The 12,089-nt window shown below is 42.5% G+C and overlaps 1 protein-coding gene and 1 long non-coding RNA gene across 2 annotated transcripts in view; both read left to right on the forward strand.

Moving 5' to 3' along the window:
- kirrel3a (kirre like nephrin family adhesion molecule 3a) overlaps window positions 1-12,089 on the forward strand; it is a 366,436-nt gene that overhangs the window by 5,560 nt on the left and 348,787 nt on the right. The gene's annotated exons all lie outside the window — the stretch shown is intronic.
- LOC139435132 (uncharacterized) lies at window positions 2,078-3,198 on the forward strand. The gene is made up of 3 exons (XR_011644404.1): window positions 2,078-2,744; window positions 2,963-2,993; window positions 3,149-3,198. It is a non-coding gene; the product is annotated as an uncharacterized lncRNA (long non-coding RNA).

The raw sequence follows: 12,089 nt of genomic DNA on the forward strand, positions 1-12,089 counted from the left end.
GAGAACGTGCACACCTTACGTGTACTGTTGTTGTTAGCATCTGGTGCTAGCTAGCTGCGCTAACGGATATAATGAGCTGTTTCAATGAAAACAGAGGAGCGACATTTCGCCGACAACTGCGCCGAGCACTTGACTTTAGGCAGGAAGCCAGACAGTGCGACATTGTATGAAAAGTCAGCACACTCAGCACGGATAGTGCACACAACATGATTGAAGCGTCCACACACACACACACACACACACACACACACACACACACACACACACACACACACACACACACACACACACACACACACACACACACACACACACACACACACACACACACACACACACACACACACACACACACACACACACACACACACACACACACACACACACACACACACACACACACAAACAAATCAATCAATGTTTATTTATATAGCCCAATATCACAAATGTGACATTTGTCTCAGTGGTCTTCACAGTTTGTACAGAATATCAGTATGACAATACGACACCCTCTGTCCTTTGACCCTCACATCGTACAAGGAAAAACTTCCAGAGAAAACCCACAGTTTAAAGGGAAAAATGGGAGAAACCTCAGGGAGAGCAACAGAGGAGGGATCCCTCTCCCAGGACGGACATACGTGCAATAGATGCCGTGTGTAAATTGAAAAGATAATACATTTACAACATAGGTAGACCAAATGTTTGGAAATGCATGTGTCTGTAATAAGAATATGAATCCACGAGGATGTCAGCCATCAGGGAAGTAGTATGGTGAGAGTCAGGCAGGACCGCAGAGACTGGTTCAGCCACGACTCGAAGTCCAGGACTCAGATCCAGTACTCAGGATAGAGGATGCAGGACACACGACCACAGCAACAGGATTAGCCTCGACTCAGGATCCCGGCGTATATATGGACACAAAAAAGAGATTTGGGGGAAGCTGGGTTAATCGGAACATGAGAGTACACAGGTACAAACAGACAGAAAGACGGAGTAATTGCCTCCCCCAACAGTCCAAGCCTATAGCAGCTAAATTAACGTGTCTACATACATGCACTCCCTTAGGATTGGTTGAGGGAAAAGGGTAGCAAGTAAGAAGTAGGAAACAGAGGTGGAGAGGCAGACGCAGGGAGAGAGGTCCCCACTGGAACCTGAATTGGTTAGAGGTAAGGAGTAGGTCTGTGGCTACGTTCCACACTCCCCGGCCGGGCTAGGCCTTCTCTGCAACCTGTTACCCTCTAATAGAACCTCGAGAGGTCAGAGAGGGGAAAGGTTTTGGAGAAAGTTTTAAATATAAGATCTAAGTTTTTAGGATTTAAGTGAAAGAGTAAGAACTAAAATGTATAGGTGAAGAGGCACAGCATATCTACGTCAATGCACTCTTATTAGATTATTTTATTTTATCACTATAAGCTTTATCAAAAAGGAAGGTCTTAAGCGTACTCTTAAAAACTCTAGGAACAACCAACAACCCTGCATTCTTGGAACGCAATGCCCTAGTAGGACAGTAGGGTATAATGAGTTATTTAAGGTAAGATGGCGCCTGCCCATAGAGAGGCGAAGTCACGCCCATCTACTTCCGGCCCATGGGACCCCGGAAGCGAAAAATTAACATTGAATTCAATGGAGAGAGAACACGTATCTTTTGATCCCGTTTGAATTGTGCCACGAACTACACATATGATGTTTGTCAATCTTAAACAATAAGTTCCATGTCAAAAAAGTCACATTTTGTCGTAAAACTGTTGAAATATAAGACTATGAAAAATACGCGACTACAAAGACTACAAATCCCAAATCCCATTCTGGCTCGCGTAAGTGATGTCACAGGCGATAATGCTCCAAGTGGTTGCGACTCGTAATTAAAGCGAAGAAGAAGATCTCATAACTGATTTATTCCCTCCAATAAATAAGAGATTGCTAAAAATAAATTCACTTTTACAAGATGCCTGTGTGCTTTGTACCAGGTTGCAATCACATAAGTGATCATACTTATAGATCATAGCTCGTTCTATCGCTTCCCGTCTGATGAAAGGACCAGGAGTCGTTGGACCAAACGTATCAGGTAATACACATGTTGTGCATGGAACACAGTCAAGCTAGCTACATAGCTAGTAGCGAGCACGTTAGTTAGCATCACATTACTTAGCCTTGTCATTTGTATTAGCCTTAACATGAAGTGAACCCAAATGTTAAACAGTAAGAGTAGTCATGATGTTAAGTATTTTGTGAAACATTTGAAGAGGAGCCTATCGCCAGGTGCTAAGGGGGCGGGAGGTAGGCTAACGGCAGATTAGCATCTGCGATCTTTTCTACTTAATGCTATCTGCTCAAATGGTTAACATTGAACATTAAAAGATCAGGCAGTTCAGGGAGAGTCGAAGGAAGGAAGGCAGGCAGGCAGCTTTGCATGACATGTATTTATTTATAGAAGGACCATGCATACAAAAACATTAATCTCAGCAAAGAGAAGAGATGCAATATGCCAGATTATAGCTAATAGCTAATTTCCATCTGTGGTCCATTCTTCTGGACGTGTTTCATTGTGATGATAGTGAGTCAATCTGTTTGTTGGAAAGACAGTAGTTGAGTGATTACTGATAGAACATTATTAAAAGAGATAATTATTCAAAGTGTTGTTACTGACCTTTTTCTCTTTTATTTTCTTTACCTCACCTGTAACTGCTGAGACCCTGAGGAACATGCACACTGGACTGACCTGCTCTGGCAACCTGATTTCCACTGTACGGAATAGTATTTGGTTATGGTATATTATTTATATACATCAAAGGCACAATGCACCCCCCAGAGACACACATGTATTGAGTGTGATATTGTGCATAGGTCAAGTGAAATCATCTTTACACACTAGAAAACTGTAGGAGCGGCAACTTGTTTTGAAATTGAATTTTTAATATCCGATTGAAGTTGATCTGTTTTCTTTATTCTTCTCTCTTCCCAGCTCCATCCATCACCGTGCTCTGTTCCTGCAGGTCCTGCTTGCTAATCAATGCTTTATTTTTTTACACAATTACAAATAAAGTCAATGTAGTGTATGACATGAAGTTGTGCTTCATTCGGAGTCAATAATAAATTCATTCTGCCTTCAACTGCACAATGATTGTGGACTGCACCGACATCCATGTAGCTGCCCCCAGTAAGATGAACCAAGCAAAGAGGGTCAACATCATGCCCAAGGACCTCCAGCTGGCCAGCCGCATCTGCGGAGAGAGGGCTTAAACTGACCTGAGACCAGCACACCCAAATACAACGGCTCTTTTAAGAGCCACCTACAGTTTCAAAGAGTTGCAATCCTACGTTATTATAATTATTAAACTGGTTCATGTGTCACTTAGTTTACTGAACCGTGATGAATGAAAGAAATGAGTGAGGTAGTGGTTTAAATAAGTTACAAAGACATTAATATATGAGTAACAGGTCAGTGTAAACACAAGCATCTGTCAATTATGGATCACTCAAACTATTTATATAAAAATATGTAATAAAGTTCTAAAACAAGTATTAGGTATATTCCTTGATAGCTTTTGGAGAAGGTTGTTTTTAAGTTTACTAAAATCTATCGTTTCAACTGTTTCACTTTATAAAAAGGAACAGGTGAGTAGAGCATTATTGAGTTTCTTATTCTGTCAGTAAATTATCCAAATGAAATGTTTATCATTATTTTATTCAACCCTAAACAAATTAATTGTACCTTTTTAATAATGACCTTACATGGTTAAGTTAAATTAACTTCAGAAAATCAAATCTGTTCTGAGAAAAAACTAATAAATGTTTAAAGATAGGAACTTGCCATCCCACTGAAAAACAGTCCGTAGAGATTTAAAGGCGTAGTTGTAGTTCAGTCCAACGTTTCATTTGGATTCATTTCTCCAACAGTCAACTATTTTCATAAAGAATATATATATTTTTCAAAGTCAACTTTATTGTCAATCTTACTCAGTTTGTGTTTATAGACAGAGATCAAAAATACTTTTAAATCAAATAAAATTATACAATTTACAGATATGTATACAAATATATATATATATATATATATATATATCCTATATAATGATGGTGGACACTTCACCTCCAGCAGGGCAGATGGCTGCACAAGTCCATCGGGGGATGCTCCCAAAACACCGACTCACTCACAAAGAGACCAGACTCGAACACTGTCTCCTGATAGGCCTGCACAAAAGCCTTCACCCCTTCGGCCTCGTTTACAACCCCCCAGTTGACAGCCATGACTCCGTCCAAGTTGTACCCCCCGAGCACCCTCTTCATGAGGGACGCGCATGGAGTGGATGAAAGTCCCGACCGCAGCACAGAACCAAACTTGCTGGCTGTCAACCTGCCCCGCCTGTGTAACTGCCACTTTGTCCGCTGTCCTCCGGTGGCTGTCTGGATGGCAGCTTGCTGGTCTCTGCTCAGTCGCATTGAGGCAAGAATTGCCTCAAGCCCCCGACCCCCTTCACCAGCTCCGGCACGGTGACAATGGCCTGATGTTGAGGCCGCGGCTCTGGCTCAGGTGACAAAAGCCATGCCATGCCACACTGTGCGCCCCTCAGTGCAGACCTGAACCAGTCTACATCCTGAGGGCGATGTCTCTGGCCAGTGGGTTGTATGTCTCCTCTCACTGTTGGTAAAGTTGAGACACCGGCTGGACTACTTTGGAAGTGCCAGGCTTCCTCCACTGGCACTCAACATCTGTGGAGCTGATCTGCCACATGGCACATATTGCCAATGCTGCAGCGTGGCTGCATTTGTACATCCCCCGTGCACAATCACAGACAGCGCTCTGCATCGCGCCATCGTCTCCCATGCAGATCTGTACAAATAAAGAAAGTACCATGTTTGTTAGCATGCTATAATAGATTGAATGAGCAATAATACAAGGATGGTCCGGATCTGGGGGTGGGAGGGGTTATTTTCCCATAGTTTTGTCTGATTGTTGTTATTGTTTGTTTTTTCTGTATTTTTTGTAATGTGTGTTGTACTGGTTGTGATTGTACATTGTATTTTTCTAAATGTGTATGAATACATTTTTGAAAAACATTTGATCAACAATAAAAAAGGATTTGGTCAGGATCTAGACTCAGTGTGTAGTTAATTAATCAATGCTCTCTACATTAGGAAAACACATACCAGTGTACCCGAGGGAGTCACGCACAGCTGTGCCTGGATAACCAAACAAATTGACAAGATAACCAAAACCCTTGAATCTACACACAGCAAATAAACTCAAATGACACAACGAGATGTAAAAGGAGATCACACATACAGTATAGTCGATATAAAACTGGCCGTTTCAATCTGAAGAGCAACTAAAACAAAACACGGGAGTTTACCTTGTTCTTGTGAACACTAATGTTATCCACAGCATACACACAGACCACGAAGTTCTAAAGGAGAACACTAGTTACTGAAACAAAACACGTTAGTGTACCTTGTTAGCTAATGTTAGCTAGCTGACATTAACGTTACACATTGCACTCATATTACTCACCAACATCTTGTAAAGCCGGTCCCGCTGCTCTTACAGAACCGAATAACTCCCCTTTCGTGTATGTACAGCTCTCAACGTGTCCAGACTTGTAGTCACCTCGTTTTATACTTTTATTCTCATTCTGAAAGAAACAGGTGAAATTTGCTAACGTGACGGCCATCTTTGTGATGGTGACGCGTATTGTGCGAGACCAAGAGACCTGTAGTTCACTCAGCGGTTTCACACAAAAAAATGTGTAACTTCACAGTTTTACGACACATTTTAATTTTTTTGACTTGCAAAATATTCTTTTAAATTGACAAACATCATATGTGTCATTCGTGGCACAATTCAAACGGGATCAAAAGATAACCTTTCTCTCTCCATTGACTTCAATGTATAATTTTACGCTTCCGGGGTCCCATGGAGGCTCCGGGAAAGGGAGGGACTTCGCCTCTCTATTAAGGGCTTTGTAGGCGAGAAGAATAATTAAAAATGCTATCCTATGTGCTATAGGGAGCCAGTGTAAGGCAGCCAGAACAGGAGTAATGTGGTTCCTTTTCCTAACTCTAGTTAGTACACGTGCTACAGCATTTTGAATCAGCTGAAGCGATTTAACTGACTTCTTGTTACACCCTGATAATAAGGAGTAACAATAATCCAGCCTTGAAGTAACAAATGCATGGACTAGTTTCTCTGCATCGTTTTGAGGCAAGATATAGATAGATAGATAGATTCAACTTATTGTCATTACGTAGTACAGGTACCATGTAACGAAACGGTTTCTCTGCATTTGACCCATCCTAGTGTTAGGAGCAGTGGGCTGCCATTATGTACGGCGCCCGGGGAGCAGTGTAGGGAACGGTGCCTTGCTCAGGGACACCTCGGTAACACTTGGTCTTTCCGGGACTTGAACTGGTGACCTTCCAGTTGCCAATACAATACATACAATAACTTCAGTTTTAGCCGTGTTTAACATCAAAAAGTTTAAGGTCATCCACGTGTTTAAGTCCTTGAGGAAGTCTTGAATTGTATTTAGGTGATTGGTTTCATCAGGCTTGATTGATAAATATAGTTGAGTATCATCCGCATAACAGTGGAAATTTACAGAATGATTCCTTATAATATTGCCTAGCGGAAGCATATATAATGTGAACAAAATAGGTCCAAGCACTGAGCCCTGTGGCACTCCATGGCTAACTTTGGTTTGGATAAAAGATTAATCGTTGACACACACAAACTGAGAGCGTTCAGATAGATAGGACCTAAGCCAGCCTAAAGCAGTTCCCTGTATGCCAACTAAGTGCTCTAGTCTTTGCAATAGGATATCGTGGTCGATAGTATAAAATGCAGCATTGAGATTGAGCAAAACAAGAATAGAGACAAGTCCCTTGTCTGAGGCTATTAGAAGGTCATTTGTGACTTTAACCAGAGCTGTCTCTGTGCTATGATGTGTTCTAAAGCCAGACTGAAAATCTTCAAATAAATCATTGTTTTTTAAGTAATCACATAACTGCTTTCTCAAGAATTTTTGAGAGGAATGGGAGATTAGAAATAGGTCTATAATTGGCTAAAACCTCTGGATCGAGGTTGTGCTTTTTAAGAAGCGGTTTTATTACTGCTACTTTAGATGATCGTGGAACATAGCCTGATAATAAAAACATATTCATAATATTTAATAAAGAAGTGCTAATTAATGGAAACACTTCCTTTAACAGCTTAGTTGGAATCGGGTCTAAGATACACGTTGATGGTTTAGACGAGAGAATCATTTAATTTAATTGTTCAAGGTTAATGGCTGAAAAGCATTCTAGTTTACTATCTAGTGTAATATTAGAACTTACGTTTCCGGGAGCTGTTGATAACACTATACTGGTCAAAGGCAAGAGGTCATTAATTTTGTTTCTAAGAGTAACAATTTTATTGTTAAAAAAGCACATAAAATCATTACTACTGAGTGCTATGGGAATAGAAGGCTCAATCGAGCTGTGGCTCTCTGTTAGCCTGGCTACAGTACTGAAAATAAATCTTGCATTATTCTTATTCTCATCTATTAATGAAGAGTAGTAGGCTGCTCTCGCTTTACGCAGTGCTTTCTTATATTCATTGAGAGTAATATGCCAAATTAAACGAGATTTTACAAGTTTAGTGGAACGCCATATCCTTTCAAGTTGTCTCGACTTTTGCTTTATTTTGCGGGTTTTGGCATTATGCCATGGAGCTAATCTATGTTGTTTTATTTTCTTCTTTTTCAAAGGAGCAACAGAGTCCAATTGTATTTGCAGCGCATCTGTAGCACTATCAACAACATGATCAATTTGGGGTGGTGTACATTTTGTATACGTTTCCTCCCCTACATGCAGACATGCTATCGAGTTAAGTATTGATGGAATCTCTTCCTTACATTTGGCTATAGCACTAACAGATAGGTTTCTGCTGCAAGAGCTTTTGACTAATGCTTTGTAGTCTCGTAATAGTACTTCAAAAGTTACTAAGAAATGGTCGGATAAAGCAGGATTATGCGGTGAGACTAATAGTTGCTCAATTTCAATACCATAAATCAGAACAAGGTCGAGAGTGTGATTATAGCAGTGGGTTGGTTTATTTACACTCTGACAGAAACCAACAGAATTTAATATAGAGTTAAATGCAACAGTAAGGCTATTTTTATCATCGTCAACATGAATATTAAAGTAACTACGATAAACCACGATAAACCTACGATAATTACTTTATCTGATTTAAGTACCAAAGTTGATAACAATTCTGAATAAGGACCTGGTGCACGGGTACACTGTAACAAATAAGATTGGTTGCAAAGTTTTCAAAGGAGGTATAATGTAATTTTGGTTTGTATGGATAAGTACATTTGAGTCAAAGATTACTGCAACTCCACCTCCTCGGCCCGTGTCTCGAGCAATATGAGTATTGATATGGCTGGGTGGAGTGGCTTCATTTATGCTGACATATTCTTCATGTCTCAACCAAGTTTCAGTGAGACAGCATATATCAATATTATAATCTGATATTGTCAGGGTTGAGAGAGGCAAGCAGGACCCAAATGCAGATTAACAGAAAATACCTTTATTTCAAGGTTTAAAGACAGAACTCTTCCCAGTGAACACAGTCCAACAACAACAAGGAACTAACAAAGACTAACAGAAAACACAGAACCTAAATGCACACATGATTAATCAAACAAACAAGAGACGGGTGAGGAGGGAAGAGAACACACAGGGGCACCAGGTGAACACAATCGGGTAATCAGGGACGGAAAACAGACAGAAACCAACAGGCAAAACAGGAGGTGAACACTTTTCAAAATAAAACAGGAAACCAAAGACAGAAAAAGACAAGACAAAACACAACACAGACAGATCGTGACAGATATTAAATAATTTATCAATATTGCTTTACATTTGAATACTTTATTTGGTTCCACAAATTATATTACATAAGACAGGGAATCAAATATATCGGGGCTAAGCAGCACAGAACACTTAGGGGAACACATAGCATCTCCTTCTCCACACGGCTAAGCTGCAGCTTTAAGGGAACACATAGCATCTCCTTCTCCACACGGCTAAGCTGCAGCTTTAAGGGAACACATAGCATCTCCTTCTCCACACGGCTAAGCTGCCAATAATAGCTGAAACAGAGCAATATTTGGCAATTTGTTTGGCTTTTCTCTTTGACATTCCAGCAATTCTCAGACCAATCATGGTGCATTTATATACATGGACAAGACATCCGAATATGAGTATGCTATATCTACACTTGTACCCAAAGCTGGTTATCACATCGAGCAGTGGTTGGTATTTGATATACTTGTCCTGGAAAGCCTGGTCCATGTACAGGTCAAAGGCACAGCCTACTTCTAATATTAGCACCTCCCTGTGGTTGGTGTCAACAAAAACAACATCAGGTGGATTTGGGATATTAGCAAAGACATCATCGGTAAAACCAAACCATTCTGGTAACACTAGTGGGCTTGTACATTGCTGCGCTAGATGGTAAGATGTTTTGTACCGCATCAGACACAATGTCCACAATACGGTCATGGCGGGCTATGTACAGGCGTTTGTATGCATTACATCCATTTGTTATGTGTGCAATGGATTCTAGGCGTTGTTGTGAATCCTGATGATTTAAATAGAATGGAGTGTGAATGTGAGGGTACCAGGTGGACAGATTGTACTTAGTGGGTAATACCTGCAGTCTTGCTTTGATGGTAAATGTCAGAACATCCTCACCGACAGCGGCGTTCTTAAACACTGAGTGTGAGACTGAGTGGTCAGCAAACCCCAAACAGGCTTTCCCTGTAGTCTGAGTCCACACCGGTGCTGCCTGATCTCAGACGGCTTCATGCTGAGCAGAACCCTCCTTGCAGAGTCTCTGTGCTGTTCCACAGTCTCTTCCTGAGGTGTTGTGATGTCGGCCTTCACAACCACACTGAGGTCTGTGATCAGTTCATCAGAGACGGGGACTCCTGTCTGTGTTTTGAGTCGTGTCCATTTCAGCTGGACTCCAGTCCGATTGCAGAGGTCATTGAGATCTGGCCAGTCAGACCAGACCCAAAGCCCTTGGCCTGAGTGTCCAGTTTCCCAGAGTCTTTCCTCCTGAAGCCAAGGAAGTTGTTCTGGTCTGCGCTGCCAGGGGGATCTTCCCTCTTTGTAGATCCAGCAGGAGAGAGGCCCTGGCCATTTCTCTTACAGTGACATCATCATTGTTAAGCATGTGGATCAGGTGGGCTAGCCTGGTGGCTATGTAGGTCCACTCGACATTGGGGACTCCCAGCCCTCCCTCTCCACATGGGAGAAAGGTGATGCCCCGTGTGGAGGCCCACCCACTTTCTGACCAGCTGGACAGTTTTGTTTGTCATTTCTCTCAGTGCCTTGAGAGGGATGTATACATTGGCAAAGAGATGTTGAATTGTAGCCAAAGCCACCTCTCTCACAGCCTGGAACTTCATGAGGACGGGGAGGGGGGACAAGTCAATCAGGTGGAGATGATGGAGAAACTCTGTAGTGAGCTCCTCGACCTGCTCCCCCCACTCGCCAGCAATGTTAAAGCTGTGGCCAAGGTATGGGTAGGCCTCATTACTGGAATACACCTAATGGGTTGGCCCATTACAATAAAGGAGGGGGGCTTGTCATTCTTAGCCGCGTTCACACTGCGGTACTTTTCCCACAAAGGTTCATGCGAACTTAGTTCATGCGAACTCTTTAGTTCGCATGAACTAAGTACAGATCGCGTTCACACCAGAAAAAGTCCCTGGGGGTGGATTAGGCAAATGAAGCCGCTGACGTCACTTCTTCTTCTTCTGCTTTGGGTTTACTGGCAGGCCGCAAACCACTTCACGGCGTATACTGCCGCCCAAAGTCCCCGGCCGGAAGTCCCCGGAGTTGGGGACTGGCCTTCCGAGTAAATCGCCAGAACGCCGACACCTCCTCATCTCCACCGCTCCCATGTTTTATTTTGTGTTGCCATAAGTTAGTCTCTCTGCGTTTCTGCGCTGGGCTAATGCTAATGCTAATAATGCTAATGCGAGGATAATAACATGGCGGCTTCACAAAACTTTTTGGGAGTTTTACGGGGCGTGGTTTGCAATTCGCCCAGCCAATCAGGAATATAGCTATTTTCTCAAAAAAGAGCCGCTCGAAAGTCCCTGCTCTCTAGCAGGGACTTTCGAGGGGGTAAAAAGGTTCGCATGAACTACTTTTAGTACCGGCTCTTTTTGGTGTGAACGCGATCATGAACTAAGTTCGCATGAACCTTTGTGGGAAAAGTACCGCAGTGTGAACGCGGCTCTTGGCCTTATACCAGCGGTTGCCTCCACTGCGGCGCTCATGGAGTACGGCACACTTAGCTTGCTTCACCTCCAGCCCTGACCATTGGAGGAACTCATCAGTGCGTGCCAGCATGTTAATGATGACAGCCTCTTGTCGTGATGACACCTGCACGTCGTCAGCGTATCCCTGAACAGGATTTGGGGATTTGACATGCAAAGGAGTGCACTGGTAAATCCACTTCATCCATTGGTTGAGTGCGACAGTAGGGTGAAGTTCACGGCACTCCAGGGACAGCCAGCTTTTATTCCCACCCTCGGTGCAATCGGCTGCCCACAGATAACCTGGTGAAATAAACCTTGGTACACATTGGAAACAATATTCACAATATGTCTCTCTCTCACACACACACACACACACACACACACACACACACACACACACACACACACACACACACACACACACACACACACACACACACACACACACACACACACACACACACACACACACACACACACACACACACACACACACACACACACACACACACACACACACACACACACACACACACACTTGAGTTGAGGTGGATATTTGTAATGTTCAGAGGTTGTTGCGTTTAATATTCATGAGAATATGTGTCATTGTTCAAATGATAATAAACAAACATTTGCATAAAGCATATTTGTCCACTCATATGTTGAAAAGAGTATTAAAAACTTGAAAAATATCCCTCTAAGGCAGTGGTTCCCAACCTGGGGTCGCAGGGGGTTCCCAACCACCAAATATCGCAGGGGGGGGGGGGC

Source organism: Pseudochaenichthys georgianus, chromosome 14 (assembly GCF_902827115.2).
Source record: "Pseudochaenichthys georgianus chromosome 14, fPseGeo1.2, whole genome shotgun sequence".
NCBI classification, from domain to species: Eukaryota; Metazoa; Chordata; class Actinopteri; order Perciformes; family Channichthyidae; genus Pseudochaenichthys; species Pseudochaenichthys georgianus.